This window comes from Strix aluco, chromosome 4 (genome assembly GCF_031877795.1).
Source record: "Strix aluco isolate bStrAlu1 chromosome 4, bStrAlu1.hap1, whole genome shotgun sequence".
NCBI lineage: Eukaryota > Metazoa > Chordata > Aves > Strigiformes > Strigidae > Strix > Strix aluco.
This window is the reverse complement of record NC_133934.1, coordinates 13,786,516-13,798,586: the sequence shown is the minus strand read 5'-3', so window position 1 is coordinate 13,798,586 and position 12,071 is coordinate 13,786,516. Positions and strand designations below refer to the sequence as shown.

The window sequence follows — 12,071 nt, the reverse complement described above, 5'->3', positions numbered from 1 at the left end:
GAGCTGGCTTTGAACCTCAGCTTGCCATGGTTATACGTTAAAGCTTCATTTTCACATCTGCATAGGTACCACCTAATCCAGTTTGAAGCCCAGATGACGGAACCAAGGGGTGACAGTCTTCAGTGCCACTCTACAGCTCTGTAAGCCAGTATTTCCTGGAACTCGTTTCCCATGTTCCTCTTGGGCTCAGCTATTTATTACTTTATGTGGATTTAAACAGCATGTAAGTCTTCAGTCACATGGTTTGCACCATTTCTCCAGCAACATGCTCATCTATGTCAAACAACCCTAGATACTGCAATGCAGCATGATATTGGCTAACCAGAGAATCACAGTACTGTTGCTCCAGCATGATCTATAAGTTTTGATACAGCACAGAAGATGATACTGGGATATGCTTTAAAAATCTCTGAAGAGATAAAAACTCCAAAATGGATGGGATGAAGTCTCTGTAAAGATGTCAAGATAAAAAGCATTTGGTCTTGTACAACTGGCTCTAATGCAAAGGGGAGAGAAGTGGCACTAGAAGAGACCTTGCTGGCAAAGAGAGAAGAGCAGGAACAAACCAGGGGATATGCAGTCAGAGAAGTATGTGAGTGGGTGTGCAGGACCGTATTCCAGAGGGAAACAGTTTTGCTGTCAATGAGCCATAACATCTCAGCTGAGCATACTGAAAATATTTACCTGAAAAAAAAAGAGGGAAAAAAAAAAATCAGGAACTACTTGACAGTTTTTCATAGAGGGGAAATTATTAATAGTCACTGAAGACTTGTCCAGGAGTTTCAACACATGGGTTACAAGCCATCTCTCTGCTCTTGTCATTTTGTTTAACCAGTCTGCAATACAGTTTTATGTGCTACCTCAGAAAAGTCACAAGACAGCAAACTCCAGCATAGTACAGGTCTCTAAGTTGATATCAGATTAAAGACCATATGGAGAAGAGGCCTGCAGCTTGCTTCAATGGATTCAGAACACAATGAGGTAGACTCCCACCTCCCCAAAATTTATTTTAAGATTAAATGTTTATCATCTCTGCAACAGTGGCTTGTACACAGAAAAAAAGTGAGGTTTTTTCCCCTCGAGTGGCATACATGCTATTTGCATAGCAAATTACAATGAGGACGGCAGTGGTCATGATCATGTACCAATCGTGTTTGTACGTAGCACCTTCAGCCAGCTAAATGCACACAGCCTACAGCGCTTCCACCAAACGCCGTGGAACCAAGCACAGTTTCACAAGTCACAGCAAAAATGAACAAGAAAGTTCTCAAAACATGAAGAAAGACAAACTGATATGTTATTCGGAGAAAGTTAAATTCTATTTTCCAAGAAAGACCTCAGCACCCAACACACATCTGAGGACTTCCACACTGATACTCTTGAAGAAGACTTTTGTGGTCAGCTGAGATGTATAAAAATATCGGTATTATTCTTTCCTGCGTATGTGCACCATGCATTCACATTACTGATAGAGTCATTCAGAAAGACCAGTCTCAAAAACTACTTCCTTTAGTGGTACAGTAGCCAGGAGCACCACCTGTGCAGCTGACTGCAGCCTTGCACCAAACTGGCTTTCCAGTACTGAACTGGAGGTTGACAGACCTGCAGTGAACTAATAAACCAGCACTCACAGGACAATAGTAACTGCCTTCTTTATTGTCTTAGCCATCTCACTGGGAAGAATTAAGAAAACATTGCATGTATACATGATAAGAATTCCCCTGCTTCAAATGCACAGCCATTTCTTGGCATCCAAAATCTACTAGGTACTGTGATGTGGTGAGTATATACTGCCTGTCCTGCACCCAAAGTGTCAGTCTATCAAGAATCTACAGCAATTACCAATACTAACTGTGTTCCGCCAGGTTAGCACGCAGAAGTTCTCCCTGTGACCTGTCAACACCTCTGAGCTTGGAAACAAACACAGAAGTGTTTGGGCATCTCCAGTGCCTTCTACACATACAGTCCCCCTTCTGGAAAGCTTCATCCAGGCTCGAGGTCTGTCACCAAATAGAACAGGCTCAAACAGATCACATTGCAGCTGGAAGTCAAACATTGGTGGATTAAGAATACTGCTCCCCAGAAACAGTGACAAAATGCTAAGAAATAAGTTCTAAGGCAGTTCAAATGAGGCTTAGCTCTTGAACTCACAAGAAAACTAAGCACAGCCAACAAAGTCCTAGCAATGTAGTCATGGATCGTATGAAGGTTTGTGACATGGATGTTCACAGGCAGGTTTAAAGCATCTCAGAACTACAATACAACTTGATAGAATTGATTCACGTTCTAATTCACAAATATACTGGGTTGGTGTTATACCAAGAGGAAGGTCTGTGCACCTCTTCAGTCATTAAAGTTTTGGACTGTGGCCCCAAAGTCACATTTGTCCACTAATATCTTAAGAACACATACAAGCACTCACTTGCAACCCCACTTTTCAGGGCAGGTTTCATCAGTCAGAAATACTTGTGGCATGGGCCATGCTAAAAGCTGGAAAAAACCTACAACCCTTGCAAGACAGAACCCATGACAACATTTATAATCACCTGTGGGGCGTAGTGTATCTCAGGCAATATAAAACAGGAAAAAGAAAAAATGGTTTGTGTAATTCAAGAGCTCTCAAAAATAAGAGTTTCTCATTGTACAGTTTCATTACTAAAGAATATGTCTAAGCTTTAATGATTCCTTCTAGATATGAAGAAAAAAGTTATAGCAGAAAACAGAATGACATCTTAAACTGTGCAGAACATCCATTCCTCCATCATGAAAAAGCACACAGCAAAATAAGAACATGTAGCATTTTGCCATCAACAAAACTGCCTACATAGACACCCACTCTTTCTTATTTTCTCTGTAGCATGTTCTTTTAACTCACTCTTCTCCTTCTGCATCTTTCTCACAATTATTGATTTACCTACTTTCCATACAGCTTCTTCAGACTTGTTTTCATAAGAAAACTGACCATGGAAATAGTTATTCTCTTACAATAAATTCAGAATATATCATCCATTTTCATTTTTCCCTCTCCCCATATATTTATATACCAATAAAAATGATTTCCTTGAGAAACAGCGAGGTTATTCCAGAGTATCTGAAATCTGAAATAGCTAGAGCAGTATAGTTATTCCGCAGATCTAAGCTTCACACTGTGCTAGATTCATGCGTTGGTTCCACCTCCCAGTAAGAAGCTGGCAATTACTGCATTCCAGTGCATGACCACGGATGTTTTCCAGCTCCCTTACTCCACAAGCCAGTTACAGCTGATTGTGGCAGCTGAACCACTAATGCATTTTTGCATCAGATGCACAAGAGCTAGATATCCGAGACATGAAAGAGCAAACTGCGGTATATTTTGCTTTGTCTGCGCATGAGAATTATTGTGCTTGATAATCATGATATTTAAGGCTCTGCTTTACCGACATCTGACAGGATTTTAGATTTACAGATTTAAATTTGTGAGAAATGCAAAGTATTTATTACCTACAGTGATACGGGGACACCTACTTCTAAAGTTTTAAGATATTCCTCTACTTTGTGTGCGAAAACAGCAAATAATTAGAATCCTATGTTGCTTCTGTGCTCTTTGAAAGATTAGTCTCTCTCAATTCCTGGACAATATATACATTAAGTACACTAAGTACTCTGATTATCACAGAATCACAGAATCATCTAGGTTGGAAAAGACCTTAAAGATCATCTAGTCCAACCGTTAACCTAGCACTGACAGTTCCCAACTACACCATATCCCTCAGCGCTATGTCGACCCGACTCTTAAACACCTCCAGGGATGGGGACTCCACCACCTCCCTGGGCAGCCCATTCCAACGCCTAACTACCTGTTCTGTAAAGAAATGCTTCCTAATATCTAGTCTAAACCTTCCCTGGCGCAACTTGAGGCCATTCCCTCTTGTCCTATCACTTATTACTTGGTTAAAGAGACTCATCCCCAGCTCTCTGCAACCTCCTTTCAGGTAGCTGTAGAGGGCGATGAGGTCTTCCCTCAGCCTCCTCTTCTCCAGACTAAACAACCCCAGTTCCCTCAGCTGCTCCTCGTACGACATGTGCTCCAGACTCTTCACCAGCTTCGTTGCCCTTCTCTGGACATGCTCGAGTAATTCAATGTCCTTTTTGTAGTGAGGGGCCCAAAACTGAACACAGGAATTGAGGTGTGGCCTCACCAGTGCCAAGTACAGGGGTGAGACCACTTCCCCGTCTCTGCTGGCCACGCTATTTCTGATGCAATTAGAATGATTAGAGCTTAAATACTGTTTAAATCAGACACATCTCCAATACATCCCCTCTTAAAGCATAATCTGGCATTATTATGAAATAATTTTATAGTGCTAGTATGCAGGAATCTTCTGTTTTATCCCGTTCATCAGATATACTGTCTCCACAAACATATCTATTTATCTGTATGTTAATCCTTGAAGTATTTTCTGAGTGAACATTTGTGAACGCACACAAAAATTCTCTGTATTTACAGTTTTTACTCTTAGAAACCTCTGCTTCATTACCCAAAGCTAGATTCCTAATAGCTAGCTAAATAGACTAAATCTAGCTCAGATATATCTAACCATGGCTGTGGTCATGGTTCCCCACTGTGGTGCAGAAATAGCCATCTATCTTCTGTCCTAGAAGCCATCTAGAAAAGGCTAAGGTGAAAGGATGGAAAAAAAGAAAAAGTAGAAGAAAAAAAATATTTCAGGCTTTCTTACACAGTGGACAATAGTAAAAAAAAATCTGCAAACAAATATGTATGCACATAGTATTTGTTATTAACATAAAGGCAAGTTTGGTAAAATTAACATATAGCTGAGTGCAGGAAAGCTTTGTTTTTTGCTGCAAGAGGTAGTAATAGCCCTGGCTTCCTGGCTGGCAGAATGTAAAAAAATCCTGAGAAATGGTAACATATGATGGCAATCCATTAAAAACAAAAAAACCCAAAAAACCTCAGAAAACATTAATGATGGGATATAACGCAATGTCAGGAAAAAAAATAGTCAAAAAATACTCACTTTTCAAGGTAACACACTGCAGAGAAATCAAGTTAATGCCATTCAACAGTGAAACTGGTTTAAAAATAAAAAAAACGCTCATCTAACCTTCCCACTCAAGTATATACATCTTGAGTTCTAGAGCAGAACCATTATCTTTGAGACTTCAACCCTTTTTACAAATGCAGTTTGAAATTGGCCACCAAATGCAAAAATTAGTCATAGGGGACTAAGAGACAGCAGAAGCATTTAAGCCTCATTTCCATAGGAAGCCAGGCTATAGCAAATGTAATTAAAGTTTTTAGGAGTTTGCCATTTTGCTAAAAGACTCAGAATTACCAGAACAGACACTAAGTGTTGGGGCACAGCATTCTATCCTCCCTCCCCATCCTATGTGCTAGTGGCCAAAGCCTCATGCAAAAGCCAATAGGATGATTATCTTCTAGGAGGATTATGCTTCACAGAGAAGCTGAAGTCTGCCTTTGTGGGAATTTATTGGTCAGCTGAACTATTTTCTTTTGCCGTACTGCAGATGACAGGTTTTCACTCTGATCTTTCTTAAAATGAGTAAATCTCAAAGAACATCGATATGAGAAGCTGGGATAAAATGGACTTGTAGATCATTCTTTTCGGTTTAAGAAATAGGGAGTCCAGGAAACGATATGAGAGGAAAAATGACTGAATTCTTCTTTAAGAAATAAAGCAAGAGTATAAATATAATATATTCTATACCTAACAACTTTAGCAATGAACGATTAAGACACGATCTGTTCTACAGATAATGCCAAGATGTGACTCAAAGTAGACAAACATAAGGTAAAAACATTGCGGAAGTAATGCTTTGCACCTTGATAGGGAAAAAGCTGTGCTCTTGGGAGCACATCTCTCATTTCTAACCAATTTAGAGAAGCAACACATCACAACGCACTCTCTCCACCCTGATAGGGACCACAGTGTGTTTACACCCAGATAGTGCAGAAAGAGCTACATGAAGGAGTTACTCCAAAATTATAGAAGTACTTGCAGCTTAGAGACTCAAACAGAACAGAAATCACTGTCTCACAAAGTAAAACCTCCACCCCAGAAACATGTCCTGATTAGACTCAGGATACAAGTGAATCACATCGCCACAAGTATTTATAAATGGGGAGAACAAGCTTGTTCAGAGAATTAGTAGTTCACAAGAAAACCAGACTTGCACCTTTGGATGGCAGTTCAAATGCAAGCTTATGAGAAGTAATGCAAAATATTTGACACTTAAATTAGCATAAATAGAAGCATTATGGTGCAGTAAATAAACAGTTACCAGATGCTGGATAGGCCTCTAGATAGAAAACAGAAAAAGAAGATGAAATCTCAGCCTTGTAATCACTGACACTTTGGAAAGTCTTTTCAACATAGGTCTGCTTTAGATAGATATTATGTTCCTTGTTCTGATCATTAAAGAAGAGAAATAAGGTAATTCTGGAAGAACCCAAGGAAGATTGCTCTGCAGTGGCTCACTCATTCTCACTATACAAATAATAATAATGATAACAATAATAATACTTCAGTTTCAATTACCCAACATGCCACTTCGCTCATTTCATCTTAAAGTAAGTAGATAATGTTAGGATTAAACCTGAGTGCATTATAGTCACAGGGAGGAAAAAAAATCACCTCCTCACCTGCATAGCGAAGTCAAAACAACCAGATATGCAGCCAGTGTCCATAATAAAGGCTGACAACCATGTTTACCTTATCTAAAGGGACACCACTTATTGACAATCAGGAACCCATGATTTTCATCTGCAGCACATGCTTAACATCAGTGCTAAATCAAAAGTGAAACTGCAAAATACAGCCGGGTGACAATAATGACGCTTCCGTACTGAATGGAAAGGTAACAGCTATCATAAGAGCAACTAAGAATGTTCAATACTAATGTCTTGTCAAAGACAACTGAAATGAAGGACAACTGTCAGTTGTCCAAGAGGGTGAAAGTTAAGTCAAAGTGGCACTGAGGAATATGAAAAATATACTTTCTGAAACAGTTTCCATTTTCTCTACTTTCAAGGTAGGGTGCTAGAGAACAGGCAAAATACTGTTAAGGTGGACTGAAAACAAGAAGAAAACTGCATAGAAAACCTCAAAGAGTTATGAGAGACATCTTGATCCTCCTACGGTTGTGGCATAGGGAACAAGTAAACAACACGTGAACAAATACACATTGAGCTGATAATGTAAATAGCTCCCCTCTTAATTTTACACTGATTACAGAATGCCAGCTTGCAGACTAAATAGATAGTTTTTTTAAAAACATCCGCAAGAAACAAAACAAGTAATATTTACATCAAGGTTCTCTTGTCATCATCAAAACAAAATGAAGATGCTCTTCAACCATCTTCCTCTAAAAATAAAGCAAAACCAAACCAAAGCAAGCCAATGTGGATTCTGCTTTTTGAGGAGGACATGACCAATATAAAAAAGTCTATTCGCCATTTCTAAACATTTCACCATCTAAGTGATTTTCACTTAACTTTCAGACTTTCACCTCCAGAAACTGGTTTCAGTTAATCAGGTTATTCACCACGTTACTAGGACAGCACTAAACCAACTACATGTGTATGTATGCTTGTATGTTTTTATATAACGTGTATTAGGCACACCTCTCTTAAAACCAGAGGATAGAAAGATAAATTAGAAATTGCCACTCTATATCTTTTTCTTTATTGACTTATAATTTCCCCTTGCGAACTGTTAACAAGACACATAATGATTACAAGTTTTTGTGCCTAAAAAAACAACCTCATTACATCAAGCACCTTACCCACTCCTGCCTAACTTAAACTAACATCTGCAGGTGGAAGCTTTCCAAATACATTTGGCTCTTCATTTTCATTTATGCATGTGTTTGAGAGCCTATATGGTAAAAAAAGAATGTGTCAAATTCAAAGGTAGCTGTGGAATAAAATGCCAGATCTATGAGCCTAGCATTGTGTTGCGAAGAAAAGGGGAAGACCTCACCTATCACTGCGTGTAGCAGAAGTTTCTCTTAAGCTGCCATTCTTGTTAGACAAATGAAGAGATGAAATATTGTAAGGAAGTAATGAACTTAAAAGTTTTAGTGACCTCAAAGAAAGGCCTGTGAAAACATTCCATATCCTAAAAAAAAGTGCTATGATTTATAATAATGTGCAGAAAATAGAAGTATCACTGAAAAAGAACGAGCTAAAAATTAGTTTAAACTACTACTACGGTTCCATTTTGCCCCATTGAAAATGAATCTATACCATTTTTATTTAACTACCATAGATATTTTCCCTATTACTGAAGTTAGGGCTGATGAGGTTATATATTTTAAAAAATCTTAGCAAAAGTTACTACAGAAGTAAGTCATAAAATCTGCATACAGGGGAAATCCTTCCCAAGATGGAAAAAAAGACCTTTTTAGATCATGAACTCACAGTGTTTTATTGTAACATGAATAAACTATGAAACAATAACTATGAAACTGATTTTCCTGAATAATGCAGAGTAACACTGGAATAAGTACCATAAATCAGCAACTGTTCTAAATATGGAAGTTTTTTTAAAATGCAAAACAAAAAAGATGGATTGTGTTTGTGCATATCAGTACACAAAGCTACAATTAAGGTTGCATATTGTCTCTTCAAAATGAAGCGGAATAGAGTTAATGAAAGTTGAGAGAAAAACGAAGTCAGGATTACAGACAAGAACATGAGGAAGGATTTAATGGTTTGTTTCCTTGATAGCAGAGCAACCTTAGCTCAAAATTAGTAAATGAATAGATAAATGGAGATGCACTAATCAGCAGTACCTGTCCATATATCCTCTCAGAGACAGGCAGCATGAAACCAACCTTGCTTCCAAGGCACTCCACCCTCACATTCTTCATTATTTTCTGTTTGCTGACATGTATTTAAGCCAGCTCCAGCTGGCCTTATGCTGTCCAGAAATGTGGCTCAGGCCCATTTATTTGCTCAATATACTTGCTACTCCAACATCTCCTATTTTCTATCATAATCTAATTAAAATAAATATATATACATGAAAATAACTGTAAACATGTAAACGCTGACAAATAATATTTAAAAGGACACACTGTCAGCAGAGCTGGGATAAATTGTAAAAAAGATGGTGCTGGCGACACAAATATACTAACTATGGAAAACAAAAAGTGGGCTTGAATGAGATGGACCTGTAAGAGAAAAATGAAGATGAGTAACCTCTATTCCGTCACTGCGTACTGAGATTAACATTTTAACAGAGCGCATCTCTTCCAATTCAAGCCTCATTTTTACCTCAGGTTCAACCCATGGCCTCTTTTGAGGCTACTTCCAACTCTTGCATTCCCATAAAAACAATCTAAGACACTAAAGGAACATACATTTAAGCAGAGAGTGAGCACTGCTCAGAACATTTCCAAAAAGAAAAAAAAAAAAAAAAAAAAAAAAAAGCTTTTATCTGCATGTAGGAGAACTTCAGCATGGTGGACAAATCTCTATACCAATGTCCTCTTACAGTACTAGTATCTCAGCCGGTGGCAGATTTAAGCCCCAGGGCCTCAGTGAAGGAGTTCTAAGGGTGACCTCCTTAAACTTGTAGAGCACCTCTCCAGTGGTCTCTCCACTCATAAGGAGAATCACCTCTTCTAGAAGATGCAAGATTCTTGGCCTTTAAAACTCCAACGTATCTATTCACTTCATATTAACATCCTCAGTACCTGCACCCATCTAAAAACAAAAACCCCAAACCCAAAAAGACCCCACACTCTCTCAGGTGCAAGAAACAAAGTCATCCCAATGGATTGAGAAATATAAACAGAGCAGAGATTGAAAACAGATGTTCTAAAGCCTACAGAATATCACAGCTCCTGTATTACAATAACTAATTTTAGCATTATTAATACTAAGGCATGCATATTTTCAATGCAGAACAAAAGCACCATCTCAAGAGATAATTAAGCAGAATTTAAAAGCCTTCACAAAAACCTTCCTGCCTAAATGCACCATGAATTAATGTGTCCTACAATCAGAAAACATTTATTTTCAGCAGGCTTTGGAAAACCAACACAAAGCGTATTCACCCCTAGCCATATAAAACCTGAAACAGAAACTGGCATCTCATGGAGATGAAACACAGCAGACCCTAATAAGCATTACAGAATCCCATTCCTGCATAAATACATATGCACATCATGCTTACTGTCAGGGAGGCCAATCATGTAAGAAAAGACATTACTGTGTATACATGATGGGTCCTAAGCATAGGGCAGGGATTTCAAGGACCAAAAGGAATCTTGAAATGAAGTGAGACTCATTTTCTTCCCCCATACAAAATTTGCTTGGGTTTCCTTCTAATAATCCTAATATTTTTAAAAAAATAAATAATAAAAATAAATACCATCTGTTTAACATCATTTCTTAGGACTGTTTGAATAGACAGTGTGGTGCATGGAAGTCATCAGTCAGGCTAGTAATATATGACTGATAATCTGTAAATACCTAATAAAAATAATTCTTGCTTGTTTGTTAAACCAGTGTCCACTCCATCCTCTCTAAACAGAGATCCTGCAAATCTGCAGTGACTCACAGGCCTAACAGCTGCTTTAAGGGCTGAGGTAAAGAACTTTTCTCAAAACCTCACCCATTCACTAAGACAAACCAGTCTTAATGGGCAACCAATGAACAAAAATTACACTGTGTGCAATTATACTCCTCTCATCCAACCCCCAGGAGTGATCTGTTCTGTTGTGTTGCCATAGAAAATGGAAGGGAAACCTCCAATTAGGAAAGAGGTCACTCTTAAGCAGAGATATTATGTAAATATCAGCCAGGAAAAAAAACCCAATAAAATAAAATAAAGGCCTCATCCCGCAAGCCCTGCGAGGGCAGGCCTCAGATTGCTCTTCGAAAACCCGTGCCAGCAGGGCTCGCCTTGCAGGAGCAGTCCGAGCCCCGCAGCCTGCCCCCGCCTGAGCCCCAGGTAACGCCCGGAGGAGGGCAGGGCGGCGGAGCCCCGGCCGGGATGCGCCGCACCGTTATCCCACCCTCCCGCAGGTACCGGCGGCTGCAGGAGCGGCCGCGGCGGGGGAGCAGAGGCGGGGATCGGCGGGGTCACACCTCCCCCCGCAGCCGCGGGGTCCGGGGCTCTCCCTTCCCCACCGCGGCCGCGCCCCGGCTCGCTGATGGCTGCGGGGGAGTTGCGGGAGGGCCGGGGCGGGCGAGGAGCGCGGCCGAGCCGTGGCCCCCTCAGCGGGCAGGAGCCGCCTCTGCCCGCCCGGGGACAGGCAGCGCCCAGCCACGCCAAAGACCAGCCGCCCTTCCCGGGGCTTCCTCGCCCGTCGGGTCACCGGCACGGACGGGCAAGCGGAGACGGGCACGGCCTCGCCTCGCCCCCCCCCCCCTCCCCGGGCGCCACTTTTTCCCCTCAGGCACCTCGCACGATCAAAGTCTCCGAGCGCGGCAGCATCCTCCATCCGTCCTCCCTCCCTCCCTCCCCCACCCCGTCCTCCGCGCCGCCTCCGCATCACCCACTCGTGCCTCCCGCCGCCGCTACTCACCCACGTCGCAGCCGGCAACGGCGGCAGGGCCCCGCCAAGCCCTCGCCCCGCGTCTTCCCCGGAGGGACCCGCTGCCGCGATGCCAACGGAGCGGCGAAGCAGGCGGCGACGCACCGGCCGGCAGCCGCGTCTCGCTGCCGGCGCCGGGCTCCCTCCCGGCTGTCACCGGCGGCCCGCCCTCGGGAGGCGGCGGCCCGGGCCGCTCCCGCAGCCCCGCCCCGCGCGGGCGGGGGACGCGCTGCCGCCGCGGCGGAGGGCGGCGGGCGCTCGGGCGGCGCGGGTCGCCGCGGGTCGCCGTGGGTCGAGGTGCTGTCAGCCTCGGCGGGTTCCCCGGGGCCCCGCTCCTGTTCCGGGAAACTTCCCCCCGCGCCGAGTCAAGCGCCGTGCGCGGAGTCCCCGCGGCTGGAGCGGGCTGTGTGGCGGGTCGCCCTCGCCGGGCTTTGCCGCCTCGGTGGCTGTGGGCCCGTGCGCACCGAGACCAGAGAGCCGGGAAGGATTTATCGATTTAA

General features: G+C 42.3%; 1 protein-coding gene across 1 annotated transcript in view; it reads right to left on the bottom strand.

The window, feature by feature from the left end:
* Window positions 1–11,733, bottom strand: part of JAKMIP1 (janus kinase and microtubule interacting protein 1) — a 246,635-nt gene extending 234,902 nt beyond the window's left edge. Inside the window, exon 1 of the mRNA XM_074822088.1 lies at window positions 11,563–11,733. The gene's annotated coding sequence lies outside the window, so the exon portion shown is untranslated. The remainder of the gene's footprint in view (window positions 1–11,562) is intronic.
* Window positions 11,734–12,071: the final 338 nt, after the last annotated feature.